This window comes from Lichenostomus cassidix, chromosome 8, assembly GCF_008360975.1.
Source record: "Lichenostomus cassidix isolate B80296 chromosome 8, HeHo_3.0, whole genome shotgun sequence".
In the NCBI taxonomy this organism is placed as follows: domain Eukaryota; kingdom Metazoa; phylum Chordata; class Aves; order Passeriformes; family Meliphagidae; genus Lichenostomus; species Lichenostomus cassidix.
In genome coordinates this window covers 17,194,874-17,211,195 of record NC_139489.1, presented here as the reverse complement: position 1 = coordinate 17,211,195, position 16,322 = coordinate 17,194,874, and positions in this window count along the sequence as shown.

Here is a 16,322-nt window from a genome sequence, read left to right as displayed (position 1 = left end):
TTTCCTCAAATTGTTGTCCTATTTCCTCAATAGTGTCATTAAATGGTGTTGCTTAGAACAACAGATCCTCGGGATATTATGGGAAAGGTTGATCATTTGGTTCACCAGTCTTTGTTATATTAAACCACATTATTCTATCTTAAGCCAGTCCTTATCATCTTCATAAATTCCCCAGATGCCTTTGAGCAAGTCCCAACATTTATTAGTAGCTATTCATCTTTCTGTGCTCCTGTAAACAATGTCCTTAATCAACATTTCTTTCCAGCAGTCTATGTTGATTTACTTTGTTTTCTTAAACTAAGTTTTGAAGCTATTGTGCAGCTCTTACAAGCACAGTGCCCTAAATAAATGTCTTTTTTTCAAGTTCAGGTCAGAACTCGTCTTGCTGGCCTGAATCCCATGCTACAAATTTTATTTCTAGCATCCTTGCTAGAAAGACATCTTATCTTGGGCAGGCTGGGAGTGTTACTGCTCTCTACCATTTCAAACACTGAAACATGTGACATAGCTCATCCTGTACTTCACTGAACATTCGTATGGGTCCAAGTGTCTGTTCTTGACTACCAGATTAGTATCTCTCTGCTCACTTTCCCTCTCTCGCTTCTCCTATATCCACCTGGAAATTTATTTTCCACAGCAAATTTCACCATTTTCCATCACTGTGATTAAAAACCATGTACATTTACTTTCTTCAGGACTGGAGACCGGTTTTACTTTTTATTACAAGCAATATATGCCAGTGGTGATTGCAAACTTCTTTCATTGCATAGGGTTTCTTCGTTTTTGTCTTTAAGTTGTGGTGGAGTAAAGATCATGTTCTGGGTCATGTACAGCCATGGCTGCAGCTGTTTTCTGTCAGGCGAAAGTGAAATGAATATTTTTCTTTTTTTTTTTTAATGCAAAGGTGTCTGATGATGTTATAAAACAAAGGGTAGAAGTTCTCTGCTTCTTGATCTAAAACAATGTAAAGATCTTTCTGTTGTCACAAACAGGTGTCTAAGTGCTGGCTCTCTACAAGACACAGGTGATATATTCTGATGCCAAAACTATAACTGTTCTCCAAGTGCATTAGTGAAGCAATTTAGTCAGTGGGCAGTGAGAACCTAGTTTTCCCCTGACTGCAGTATGGCTGAGCAGTTCTGATGAGGATTGCTGCCTTCATGGTGGTGTTTTTTCCAGCCTAGATCTTTGCTTTGCAGACAGCAGAGCTGTCCCACCTACCAGGCAATCACAAAACCTGGGAAAAAAGTCTCTTAAGCACTGTACTTTCAAAACCGATATTTAATGCTTATTTTCATGAGTGGGTTACATGAGAGATTCACAATCACAAAAGACTGGTTTTAATTCTTAGAGAGTCCTGCGTTACTACAATAGCTTTTGCCAGTCAGTATTCCAGATAACAAAGGTTGCCTGGAATACTAACTGGCATTTGAGGATTTGAGGATCTGGCATTTGAGGATCAGACAAGGAATAAATTTAGGGACTTAAAGATTATTTTTATTTCTGAGCTGAAGTGAAGCTGCCCAAATTTTGGCTAATGATACACTCTTAAGGATATGGCTAGTTTAACCAAGCTGAAGCATTTAGTTCAGTGATGCCTGGCATTGTGCTTTTTTCAAATCTGTTGCTCTGTGCAAATTGGAGCCCAGTCTGTCCAAACAAATATGTGGTGACTGGCGTCTGAGCAGTGGCAAATGTTAACCCTTCATCCCATAAACCTGCTTTGGCTGGGGGGACTTTCCTTCTCTTCCTGTGCAAAATCAAGTAGATCCACTGCTGCAGGGGATCTGATCTCTTCTGGTTTGACTTTGCACTGACGAGATCTAGACAGACTGAGAGTCATTTTTGTCAGAGAGCCCCTGAGACCCCAGCTCTCCTGCCTCTGGATGCTCATTTGCAGTCCAAGAGCCTTTCCTGCTCTATGCCCTGCAGACAGGAGCAAGCACTGGCCAAAAGCTTCAGCCATAGCCTGGGTACATATCCACAAATTAGGCTTAGATGCAAATTCAAGGGTGTATTAAAGTGTATTTTGACTTGCCCTCTATCTAACTCATAGACCAACATCAGACAGAAGACTTTATGTAACATGCACAATGATCCCAGTCTTGTAGAAGCTCTGAGGTTGTCTAGTTTTACAGATATGACAATTATGAATACTAAAATGGTAGCCAAAAAGTAATGGAGAACACTTTCCAAAAAAAAAAATCAACACCAACAAGGAAAAGATTCCAAATCTCCAATAGTATAGTAGTAAATTAAAGCAATACATTCTCAAACAAAGAAAGAAAACTCATAGCAATTTCAAAGAATATTCTTTGCACAGCTGGACTGAAATGGGACTTTTGCTATTGATTTCAGGAATACCAGAACTTGAACTCTGAACTCAAATAATTTAAAAGGAGTAAAAGTAATTTTTAAAAGGCCATATAAGTGACAGATGAGCTCACCTTTCCACTTTACTCTTTGATGTTAGAAAATGGAATTATTTTTGCACATTTTTTCCAAAACTGTGCTCTCGTAACATCCTATCCTACAGAAGTTTTTTCACATGCTTTTGCACCTTCTGTAGGAGTAGCCTTATGCTCCTGGGCTTTTTTGATAGAGATTATTTTATGGACTCCTACAAAACTGTATAAATTATCAAAAAGAATATCACAGAAGAAAAATATTTTCAAGTGGATGCTGTCCATGTTGGCAAAAGATATTTAAAATGGAAACCTTTTAAGTGATACAGAAAAATGTCTTCAAAGAGGACACCCCAGAAATGTGACTGTTTTTTAAGAAATGAGAGTCTTCAAAGCAAACACCTCTTTCTGTGAGGAAATCCTCAAACGGGCATTCCTCCAGAGTGAGAATCTTTGAAAATGAAATCTCTTCAATGATCTGAAAACTTTGAGAGCAATAAACCATTCCTAAAACTGAAAGCAGTATTTCCTTGGGAGAGTAGAGGGTGTTCCTAAAGAGAGAAATAACTGCACCATCATTAACTACAGAGGTGATCAGTGCTTCTCTTACAAGAGGAATAAGTATTATTTAAAATCCTTATCATCTTCCCAAAGTGATTAAAATACTTTATTACAATATTTTTATCAATAAAAAATATTGGTGACAGCATACTCTTTCATCACTGGGCAGACAGTTGCTGACTTTAAAATAACTTCTTCAGTTTTAAAGACATAAGTGAGAAAGTCCATGGAGTGGAGCCTGTTGGAAATATTTCTGTGAATTACATTCCCATGGAATTCCCTTTTTTCCTTAAAAGACAGAAAACTACCGTTTTACAGTATATTTTTCCAGTTAAGAATAGTATGATTTTTGGAATCTGGACTATTTCTACAGGATGGAAATCCATATCCAGATGTTTTCCAACTAGCACAGGCCATGGAGTGCTTTTTGGTCAAAAGCTTTACCGGGAAGTGATGTAGAAGCAAAGATGTGGCAAGCGAAGTAAATAGCCTCTAGATAGTTTAGAAAGGAAATAATGAAAAGACAATTTGTTCATTTTGCCACACTGAAACATCATGGCCTTGAAGATGGCTGTGGTTGAAGCATTTCCTTGAGCAATGCAGGGAGATGGATCTATAGTCTCATTTAAAGAGGCTGACTGTTGGGGCACTACACCAGATGTTGGACTGTGAGTGAGCTGCAGCTGACCCAAAGCCAAGGGCAAGCCAGAATTATTTGCAGGGCAAGGCACTGGGGTTTAAAGCATCTTGGGGAGACACAAGTTTTTCGAATTAAGAAATTCAGAAATTAGCAGATAAAATACATATTTGCTTGCCTTAGTGGCCACTTTCTCTCTTACCCATGAGACTCACGGAAGCAACATTCTAGTCATCTTCTGGTTGCGTGAACCTACAATGGTACCACCACCTTCACACTGTTCCTATGCTCAAAATATTCAACAATTTTGTCTCCTCCACCCTCCCTTATTATCTTTTCATGCTGTCCTCACACACTGCTCACTTCAGTATTTGGGTATCATAAACATCCCTAGGAAAATGTATCTAAGGGGTTGCACTGTGACATTCTGGGTTTTAATTGCTTTTCTCTACATACTTTTCCCACTGGTCTGTTTGTCTAGCAGCAAATTTAAATGAGATCACTTAAGCATCTTTTTTATCAAATATTATAGATAAAATTACTGTTTCCGATCTACTCAGCTGAAATAATTTTTAGCATATCAATTTCACAGACCTGTGATTTCTGTAGTGTGCAGTACTGGGAGGTCCAATATGTATACATAGGAGGCAAATTTGACCCAACTGGCATAGCCTATAAAACTAAGTTCCTTAATAATAGCTTATAACTGGGATGTGGGTTTGCATTTTAGAAAAAAAAAAAAAAGAAAGAAAACAACAACCACAAAAAGCAGAAGTTACTTGCATGCAAAAGGTAGATGTGAATAGTGGTTTTGCTAATAGCAGGAAAGAAATCCAAGTTGCAAGGACCAATTACTGTGTTTAGTTGCTATTACAGTCTTTTCACTCACTGAATACAGGCAGTCAGTGCAGCTGGCAATGCTCAGAGAATTTAAGTAAAAGCTACAAACACCTCGTGAGACCATTTGAAGACAATCTGCCCAAATAGCTGCACATAAAAACCTTTCTGCACCACTACTTCTAGAAACACCAACACTCCTGAACCAGGCTGCAGGTGTCCCCTGCCAGCCACGGAGCCAGAGCAGATGCAGAGCCTGGCCTTAGCAGGCACTGAAGCAGAGGAACCCACTCTGGGGACAGCGCAGGGTTGTCCCTTCTGCCACCTCTACAGCCAGCGCACAGCCCCAGAGCTGCCTTTAGCTGGCACCTCAACTGCAGCCACTGTTGAGCTTTCTACATCTGAAATGCTCCCAGCAGTTAGCCAGAGCCTCACATCAATCCTTGAGGAAATACCAAAGCCCCTTCCCAGGCTCTTGCACAAGCTGGTACCTGTACTCCCATGCTCCAAATGAGATTTTTGGAGAGGTGCAGACCCCTGCAGCTGTGGTGTGGCACATGGTGAGCATGGAGCTGTGGGGCCATGGCATGAGTGCCTGAATAATCAGAAACTGAGATGTCACTATCACAAGTAGAATTAGTGACTTCTGTCATGCCTTAGGCTGCAAGGCTAAAAAAACACCAGAAAGCAATCCATGAACTAATGTTTTGCAGGTTTTTTTTCTATTCCTCATGCTCCACAGGAGTTTCACGGTATGTTAGCAGTAATTTAAAGATGACCTGCTACAGCTAATGACAATCTCACTTATGATGGAGTAGGGGCAACAGATCAAGGCACCTCAGTAATTTTCTTTGTTAAACCTAACTCTTGTCTTTTAAATTTGGAAATAATAGAAAAATCCAAATGTTTCCGAGGTTGCAAGTATTCCTTTCTAGACTAAATGATATTTTCCATTTAAAAATTGTAATTTTCTCTATCGACCATACAAAGCAGACATAGTTTTCTTTCATATGTAGCATAAACAGTTACAGAAATGCTAATGGTAAAAGGCTCATAAACTCACTGCAAATTTGAAAATGGGTGCTGAGTAGAAGAGCAACAGATTAGAGATGGAAGTCAGAAATAATTCTGTTCTTAAATTCATGATGTATCCAGAATGGATATTATTTTTAAAAAAATTAAAATTTCAGTTTGCCATCCCCAAAACTAATTTACTTTATAATTTCAAGAGTAATCTTCTGTGTAGTCTACTGTCCTTTAGGAGTGCTGATGTAGCTGGAGAACAAGAGCAGCTTGTCACACTGCATTACTGACCGTCTGCTTGCAAATTTCAGAGGATTTCTGGCCACATGTGACATAATATCTCATTAACCTTATGGAATGTCGGAACCCAACAAAGATATCTGCATTTTCAGAATAAACAGCAGCTATCATCTCAACTTCCACCATGAACAGCAACAGTTTTTAACAAATACCATCAGCAATATAAGATGCAGTCCAGTGATATGCTGATTCCTCACAGCTTGGACTATAGCAATCATCTTTGTGTCAAATTTACATGTCTATATTTCTTTACTCATTTCTTAGTTCAGCTATCAGTCCAATATTGTGCTTCCTGTCTAATGTGGTAACTTAGCAGATATAAAATACGATTTTAAAAGGGCAAAACTGATAATTTACAACCACTGTAGGCACAGAGCATGTCAAGTAGAAGTCATCATCCTGTAGTAAGTAATCAAAATACTGCTGCAGTCCTGGTGCAGGTTTTCTAGGGGATTGGAGTCATATCCCTCCTGTTTTGTGCACAAGGGCAGGCAGAGTTAAGCCTTGGCCTCAGGGCACAGGAACTCACTGACATGAGTGAGGAGGGATCAAGGGCACTGACACATACAAGTGCTAGTCAGGCTGAACAGGGTATTTAGAGGCACAAAAAGATCTCCCGGCTCCCACCCAACCTGAGGCAATGCAGCTTGCTCCGATTAAAGGCGTGCATTGCTGAACAAAATACGGCTCTGCACAAATGTGGTTCTAAAAGCTGTAGAGACTCTGCTTACATATCTATACACTCCTTTTTTCAGCTCTGTCTTATTATTTTAGTTCAGGCAGAAATTGCCCTGCACTGATTTCCACTCCTAGTTGCATTCAAAATGTTCCTGAGATGATCTCAGACTTTAAGCTTGGGGACCACCAGACCTAAACTGTAAAAACTCTGGATTTTGATTGTCTAACAGTGCTAAAGGCAAGTTCCTCATGGTAGGGAAACAGCAGTCCCTTGTGCTCAGTTAAAAAGGAAAATTTTAGTACACAACATATACTTATTCAGACACCACATATTTTTATTACCAGTAAAAAGTAGAGCACCAGGCTGTCATTATAGCATCCAAGGTATGTCTACAACTCAGCTTGCTTCTTACTTGCAGCATGCTTCCCCAGGCTGGCATTTTGGAACTACGTGTGACACCCTATGTAGTGCCCTGTTGAAACCATAGTCAGCTGGACAATACTTTAATTGTGCAGGCTGACAGAAACAGAAAGGTAAAGCCAACAAAAACTTCAGAACGGATTTCCACTGTTTTCTTCACTTTCACTTGTTTTTGCTCTGTTTTTCTCTTTAAGGACACAGGCAAACCAAGCAGGCTTGACTGGAACACTATTCTGGAGAGGTTTGCAACAAGATGTGAAGTTTTATTTAGTACATAAGCACCTTTCATCCAAAGATCACAAATGCTCTACCAGTATAAATAAGGTCTCACTAGTCCACTGTAAGACATATAGTAATTATTATTATTATATATTCTTATTTTTGGATAAACTGATTCTTTCAAGTCGTGAGAACAGCAGTGCAGTAGCTGAGGAAGGAAAAGAGGTTTAGGGTTGAGTCCAAAACTGCCAATGTAATCACAATGGTACCTTCAAATCTGTAATACACACAGTGGAAGTCCTTAGTGACTGGACGGTCATGCCTTTGAATTTCATATCTACAACAATAAAATACTCCATAAAAAAATAAATTAAAATGCAGATTTTATGGGACTTTAAAAAATTGTATTTTGAATTCCCAAGTATTCAAGAAGATTCTGATCAGCTACAGGCTCATTCCCTTGTGGTGATTTTACACTCTATATGCTCAGTTTTCAGTAAAAAATATAATGATCCCAATGGTCATGGTCAAAAAGATAATTTTTAAACCATTTCACTCCTGGAGGTACAGCCAGTTTGATGTATTAAGCTGTCTGATGTGTGTGAGCTGCCTTCCTAAACTGATCCGAAACATCAACTTAGCAGTACAAGTATCAAGATTTTTAACTGATTTAGAGACGATCAGAGTATCTCTAAAATGTAGGACATGAAGGGAAACACCCCAAATCTATTATCATCCTAAAATGATCCAAAAATCAATCTATCATGCATGGTGCCTATCAAGAGCCAATAACAAGCCATGAGCATTAATCTCCATTATAGGTTTGTATAAAGTGTGACACATGTATGGATTCAGTGCAGATTTGGACATTGTCTTACCATGAAAGTATTTCACTTCTCAATGGCCAATGATTTTTAAGTAGCCTCATTAAGTACACAGGACTTTGATGCCAAGTCTACCAAAGGGAAATAAGCATCTCCAAAAAAGTAGAGGCCCTTGATCACCCAAAACAACATTGAATTTGCCACCTAAATTAGTTAGGAATGAATAACACATGAGGCAAAGAGAGAAGATGTGATTTTGAATAACCCACTGAGCAATCCACAGGAGAGGGAAGAGGGAAGAAAAAGAAGCTGGCTGGTGCGTGTCAGCTGGTGGCTCTTCAGCCCAGGGTCTGAGGGAGGGCATTGCTTTACAGCATGGATTCATTCACCACCCACAGCCTGTCAGCTGCAGACAGAGAGGAGAGGGTAAGAAGGACAAGCTATTAAATTTGATTTTCAGACAAGTGTACTTCTCTTTCTGTACTTGCCATCATAACTTGGTCTATTTTGGATTTTGTAAGGAAATGCTTCACTTTAACACGGTTTCTGTTCAGGGCAAGATTTCAAGGTTAGTGGATAAATTCACACCATTCTATCTCTGTAGCTGTAATGATCCATAAATCTAGCTTACTGGAACCCTTTTGGAGCCCACTCTCCATTTCTCTGGGTATTGAAAGCATTAAGCATCTGGTATTGTATTAGCTGCACAATTTAGGCAATGGTGACGCAAGAAGTTCCCTTGGATGACCTGCGTGAGCCATGTAGACAGCAGAACATGCAGAAAGGAGACAGAAGAGTGTCAGAAAATAACTACATTCTGGTCTAGTCTCTACATTTGCAATTGTCAATTAATAAAAGCAGGCAGATTTTAATTAAGCTGAAAGTGATGTAGAAGTTTCAGCAAAGCAGCACTGACTCCACAGATCTGGCTGCAGAATTTAAGTTGTTTTTAAGTCTGGATGTATAAGACCTTTATTAAATGTCACAAGAGTAAATGTAGTCTGAAGATGGGGAGAGCTGCTCCTACGTCCAGGTTTTTACCTTATGTAAATGTAATTAACATTTACGTAACATTAAAATTCTATTACGTAATATAAAATTCTAAGATTACTTGTAACTGAAAAACATTGTACACTGTATTAATTCACCCTTGATTAAAATTTTAGCGAAAACTAGACAATTGCACTCCTGAAAAGATCAAGAAGAATAGCAACCATAGAAGCCCCTCTGTGAAACTGTTACATTTATGCAATGGAATTTCTGATCTGATGAGAGGAAAAGCTGAGGAACAGAAACTTTCCACAGTATTTCTTTCACAACCTGGTAGAGCTGCCAGAAGAAATTCCTGGCGGGTGTAATGCTGACCATAGCGATGCAGGGAGCTTTTAGTTACATACTTGTTCCCTGAGTCACACTGTGGCAGTCTGACTGCCTTGCCTCAGCCTACATCCATATAAAGAAAGAAGCAGTACTTAAGCACATCAGTAGCAGCATGGCATTAAGAGGGTCAGTCCCTTGCTTGTTGTGCATCACATACCTCCCAGACCAGCACAGGTCGTTCTTTTTCTCTGAGCACCCTTCATTTATTGTGATATAAATTGAAAAGAAATAGCTTGTATAAATACTGTATTTGAAATAGTAAGTGTGCGTGGATGAGGACATAAGCAAAAAGCTAAACATTTATTTTGCTTTTAATTCTTCGTTTTAAACCCATCAGTTCTGATAACATAATAGCCAGGATATTAGAAGCCACAGTCTAGAATATCATTTTTATGTGAGGAAGAAATACACGAAAAATATTTATTCAAAGTCAAACAGGGAAGTTAGTGATCTGCAAAAAATTAAAATACCTACAAATAAGCATAGGTCAAGACTGTATATTACCCATCTTTGTGCAGTGACAGAGGCTGAAACTGCAGTGGCAGTACTGGGTGCAGTCCAGGCTCACAGCCAGGGAAGGGTCCCTTCCAGAGTCCCTGGCACAGGGAAGAACCAGCCAGGGCTGGGGAGTGAAGTGACTCATCCAGCGAGTCTGCAGCCTGTGGTGACACAGCTCTGAGGAGAAGAGAGGGTGTCTGGCTAGGAGTAAACAAGCCACTTAATTAGTGTTTTCCCCAAACAGAGGAGAACCTCCCTGCAGCTACTGCGTGACCCAGCCCAGGCCTGGGAGACCTTGCCTTCCCTCCTGCTGCTGCTCTTGCTCTGTGACCGAGGTTTTGCACACAGAGCCATCCTTATTTCAGGTTTATTTCAATACTCTGCCAAGAGAGATTCCCATATCTCTCAACAGACTAGAACAGGGCATATTACAAGCTTTGAAAATGCAGAAACTGTGATTTACTGGTAGCACATGCCTGGCTATGGTGTATTTCTTTAAGCATTGTTTATTCCAGCTTCCATAGGACCTGAAAATAAACAATTAATATTTTCATGTTAACCAGATGAAAGGATGTCAAAATTTTAATGACTGTTGAGAGGAGCACTTCATTACCAAACCTACAGCCAGTTCACTGAGGCCACAGATTTGTTTGAAGCTTGCTGGAGCTGTGCTGCAGAGCTTGCTTTGAGAGATGAAGCTTGCAGACAACTGCTCCTTCCTTTAAGTAGCAGTAACTTTCTCATCTGCCTCAAGCAATTCTTTGGGATGTCACACATCAAAACACAGCTTTTGTTCGTTCATCCTAATAGGTAGCAAAGAGTTCAGAGTTTTTAGGTTCAGAAGCTGATGTAGTCTTGTTTTGACCTTTCTCAACATGCTGAATGCCCTCCAGTGCTCTGCACTGGAGTGTGGCAAGCACAGCAGAATCCCCATCAATCTCATGAAGGGAGGCAGTACAGCTGAGCTACACCACAGTTTGGGAGCATTGGCCCTATATATCAAAATCTGATGTTGCAGCCCATTTGCTGCAATGGTAGGTGCCTCAATAGCTGTAGTTAACCTTGCTGAATATTCAGCAGCGGCTCTGTGTTCCTCAGCACTATCAATTCACTGACAGCATTTAATATCTTTTAATTAAGAGTGAGTGGCAATAACCATATACCTTAACCAAATGTTATCGATAAAAAAATCTTTTATTTTCTTTTTTGTTTGCAGTGAGATTGCCATTATCATCCCTAGGGCACAAAGTATCCTTTCCAGCTATTTTATTCTCTGGTTAGGATGTAGATCTTGCCAGAGTGACTGACACGTAATGTTACACTTCCAAGCCTGCATAGCCAGCAGCTCTTCACTTCCCCTGGCGTAAGAAACTTCATCTAATGCCAGGTGCTAAATCTATGTAATGGATCACTGCACTGCTTTGTTTTTATTTATAATTCTGCTGTTCTCCCAGCACTTGACAGAGGTACATATCATTAACATCATTTGGTGGCTCAAGGATTTGAGACAGGGTAAGGTATTGCAACTGGCCCAGGTAAGGGTGTTGGAGAAATGGAACTTTTCTCATACCATCTCAAGATTCTTGAAGCCAAAATCAAAATCAAGACAAAACTCACTGGTAGATTTTTCCATGACCTGCCACCTCGAGATATGACAAACCTCAGACAGAAGAACCAAATGTGAGAAGGCAAATGATTATATGATGTGAAGCAAAATGTGGACAACAAAGAGAATGTGACCGTAGATTTACAAATTAATTAGGAGACATCTAAAACATCATCTGTTTTAGACAACTTCTGGTATCCAAATTATGAGGATTGTTTTTCTCCTCACCTACTGTTGGGCTCTTATCCGAACACTGGAGCACATCCCACACCCTCATCTACCAGGTAAAGAGAAATATTGCCCATTATGGGAGAAACAATTTGGTCATATGATGAGACATACACAAAGTCCTAGTTACATGACCAGGCATGCAATCATCATGCAGTAACACAGGGCTTTTTTGCCCACAGCAAAGAGAGCAGCAACAAAGGAAGATTAGTTGCTCTGGAAAACCCAGAGGTAGGTTTCCCCTGAGCAGGGAAAAGCCTGCTTTTTGAAAGTTAGGAGCATAAGTTTCCTATAAAACCAGTAGATGGTAATGAAAGGGCAATCTAACTTATACATGCATATTTCAGACACTTCAGTATTAACTACAGAATGCAAAACTCTGACTTCCTGCTTGCTGTGCAATCCCATCTCTCCTTCTGATTTACACACAAGGTAAATCAAAGTTAAGACATGCAAGGTAAGGTTAAGATATGCTTCATCTGCTGTGCCCTGGCTGTTCAGACAGAAAATGTGGGGGTTATTTCCACAGTTTTGCTTTCAAGGTATCTCAGCTACAAGCAAAGGAGTGAGAATGTGAATCCCCAGGCTCCCACTGGACAGAGGGCTGATCCCAGCTGGGCTTCAGCAGACAAAGCTGTGGTGCCACTGGGCTGCTCTCATTTGTGTCTGGCAGCAAAGACACAGGGCCTGAGAACCAGCCTGGAATGAGACCACTCCAGGCTGACTGAGCAGCTGGATGACTCCAACAGCAGAGCTCAGGTATCCCAGCCACAGACAATCCTGCTATACAGTCAACAAAACACAATTTGCAGTCCAAAGGAGCTGATAGTTACTACTGCAGAGCTGTATATTATTGAATGAAGAGAAGCTAAACTTTCTCTTTATGATAAAGTTAATGATGTACAGTGTGTAAGTTATATCAACACCCCAAGCACTTCTACAAAACTTAATTTAATATTCCAACTCATTAAAAATCTTATTATATAAAACACTTACAGGCTTTATAAACACATTTTCATATTATTAGGAAAAGATCTTGATAAAAAATAATTTGAATGCAAAATGCACCTGTAGAGTAAGTTGCTTATAGTAAAACTAGCTAAATTAAATTTGCTGCCAGCAAACCTCCTAACAAGTTTCCCTGTCTGAGTTACAAACAGACTGCTCTCTTGTGTAGTTGGATCTTTTTCTAATAGAAAGAGTGGGCCAGAGAATTCAAGCAATGGAGACCGTAGTACAAGCATTGGCCATAAGCCCCAATCTGAGGACCAAAACATTCCAGAGCAGACTGTGCAGTTGACTGATTATGTACAAGTGGTGGAACTCACAACTGTGTAAATTTCTCTCTCAAGATATAACAAGTGTTTAATAGTGAAAATGAGAAACTATATTGGCTCTTAAGACAAGGCTCTACTGTAGTTCTGGTGGAAATGAAGTTTTGATTTACACAGGACAATATTTGTTATGTTTAGCCACTAAATAATCTAGTTATTTATTATTTTAATTGATCACAATACTATGACATTGTGTGGTGATACACCAGTGAAATTACTCATTAAAAGAATGACCTAAAAATGAGCATGATTCAACTACATAACTGATTTTTAAATGAGGCAATAGACTTACAGTGATTGGTGTGTGATTTATTATCAAAATAGAAACCAATAAAGGTTTACATCACCTGTATTCTTCACTGACATTATCTGGAGTTGCTATTCAGAGCATGCACGTTTTAGAGGCTTATAATATTTGAATCTTATATGACATTTTTATACTTTTCTTTTAAAATACGTTCACTAACAGGTTCAAGTAGGTAGAATTTTATATCTTTATAAATAACAAAATTTGTTGTTTTCAATAACACTTAAAACATTAATCTGCAGATCCCTGTTTTAATAAATTTGTCGTGTTTTCAATGTACAAAATAAATGCAGAAGGTCAGCTTATTATCCCCCAAAACTACTGTGAAGTCATCAGAGAATTAATTTTGTTATTCTGCTGAAGCTGCATGCAATCACCAAGGTTCACATGGGTGAAGTATTATTAAGTTCTGCTCACTGACACATACCGCAATACACAAAATAAAAGCTAAGAAGTGCAGGCCACTGAAATTACTCCTATATGCAATCAGATTGGTTTTTCAAACAAGCTTTTCAGATACTTTGGCAGCAGCCCTGTCGGTGCAGCTAATCCTCCATTGCTGCTCCCCCTTTTTCCTAGTGCCCCTCTCCAGAAGTGCCCCTGGCGCGCGGTGCAGCAGCGACGCTCCCTCAGCCCTCGGACAGCGCCGAACTCTGGGAGCCACATTGGGCTTTAACTCTGGGCTATGAACATCACCTGGGCCTGAGACAGGGAGGGACAACCTGCTCCACCTTCCGTGGTGGCCAGATGGGGTGGGAAAGGGTGGGGAGCCAGGGCTTCAGGCCCCAGGGAAGGGCAGGCTGGGAGATACATGGTTAGTGACACACTGCTGATTATGAAAATAATGTCGCAGACAGCAAGACCCGCAGAGCTGCCCAGGGCAGTGCAATGTGCACCTTCCCCTTGGTAAACCCTGGGCAAAACCAGACTGGGCTGGACAGGCTGCCCTGGTTTTAAAAAAACTTTGAAAAGTCAGTATTGTATTTCATACAGCTGCGCTGTTTCATCCTCCTCTAGTGCATTGGCTCATGACCCTTTCATTTATCACAGCAATAGGTCTCACATTTACAAGTATGGAGGACTTAAAAAGAAACAGGGGTTTTTTTGTTCTTTTCAATATCTGTTCCATTGATGCTGCCCTTGTGGGCTTTCTGCTGCTGTACCGCACTCCCAATGCAAATGTCATCATCAGGTAAAAATAAACTTTAAGACTACCTAGCAAAGTAGTTTTGTTTGCCTTTAGCAATTTAATATAGCTTCAACATAAAAGTTTGCCCACATGTGGATGAAAAAGCTTCAGTGCATCTGTGTGCACTCTGGAGCTGACTTTTCTCTCCTCTGGGCCCGTGGGCTGAACTGATTTAAAGGTGCCAGCTCATCTTTTAAGTACATAGCCACAAAGTTCAGCTGAGGCTTTGTGGTTAAATCTTAGCTCAAAAGCCAGAAATCTGAAGTGGCAGCACTGAGCCTACAACCAAAGTGCCTTCAGCAGTCCCTTTGTATGGAGACTGTTGACACAGAGTCCAAGAAAAGATGACAGAGAAAATGTAGTTATAATGTAATTATGACCATGCTCCCATGCTTTTTTTAAATGCTTGATATTTAAGTAAAATAACAAATATTCATTTATTAACATGACTTAGTGATATAATCCAAAGGCAGATTGAAATGTTGAGGGTTTTTCCAGCCCCACATGTTAGGTTATCTCAGGAAAACAACAGCAGGTTCTGAGGCACAATGCTGAACCTTTCCATCGTATCTCGTGTTCCATCAAATAGGCTGTTGTAACCCCAGTTCTTACTGTGATGTGCCAACAAAGCTGGTTTTAAATCACTTCTAAGGATTCCATAAGAGGATGTTATTCACTGCTAATATATTTTGGTTCATATAAATGCAAAAAGAGTCTGTGGCAGGTCATAGTGTATCACCCTGTTATTTTTAGTCCGTGTACATAATTTACCTTGTTCATTGATACAGAGGCTCCACAACTGATTCAGGGCTGTGATAGAGGCTCAAATGAAGTTAGAAAAAGAGCATTAGCATTTCAATCTGTACAAAATATGAACCAAAAAACTCAGATTCAATTTAGGGGATGAGAGTTACACTGGAAATGCTTCACCTGCTCCTAATAATGCCATGAGTGCTATGCAACCAAATTCATTAGATAAGGATTTCCTGGTTTAATGGTGAGCATAAATAAAGAACAGTGCTCTGATGATGCAAAATTACATACTTTTGTTAAAATATTGGAGCTACAATAATCTAGCAGAGTGTCTTGAGACAGTTTAAATGTACCGTTTGCATGAAACTTGGCAGGATCACTCAAACCAGTGAGATGAGAAAGCTGGCAAATGATCAGAAAACAGTTTGCCTGTTAAAATTTAAAGCTTCCATTTCTGGATTTTCTGAAAAACAAAGGGTGGGCAGATGGGTTCTGTTTGCTCCTCCTTTAATTCTATCAGTTAAATAGCTAACCAGCAGACTTACAGTTACTGCATCTTGACATGACAGTTAATCTTTACTTCTTTCATGACACTCATATATTAAATATTGGGGATCAGGTTTTATTTACTACTCTCACTTTCTGTAATCCAATAAAATGAGTCTTCCCAGCTGCCCTCAAAGCAAAGTAAATCTTCTTTTCTAAACCATTCGCAAACAAATCCTTAGTGTTCATTGTCAGATCTAAGCTAGGAGGAATTTTATATGACCACAAGCAGATCACTGTCAACAGAGAAATCAGATGCTACATCCCCAAATATTTCCAAGCATATTTCCACAGGCTAGCATCCATGAACATTATGTATTTTGAAACAGAGAAACCGTAGCATGAACTCCCACCATCCACTCCATATAGTGTATCCTATATATGTGAATGAAATTATGTGCTAGGAAAGCTATAATTAATAATTACCATATTTGTCTCCTCCTCAAATCATGTTCCTTCCCCATGAAAGCAGACTTATTTCCTGATCAAGCCACTGTTCTGCTTGAAAAAAATAAGATGTGAAGTAAAATAAGATGTGAAGTACTGTAAACAGTAATGAAAGACTGAAAGTCTTGC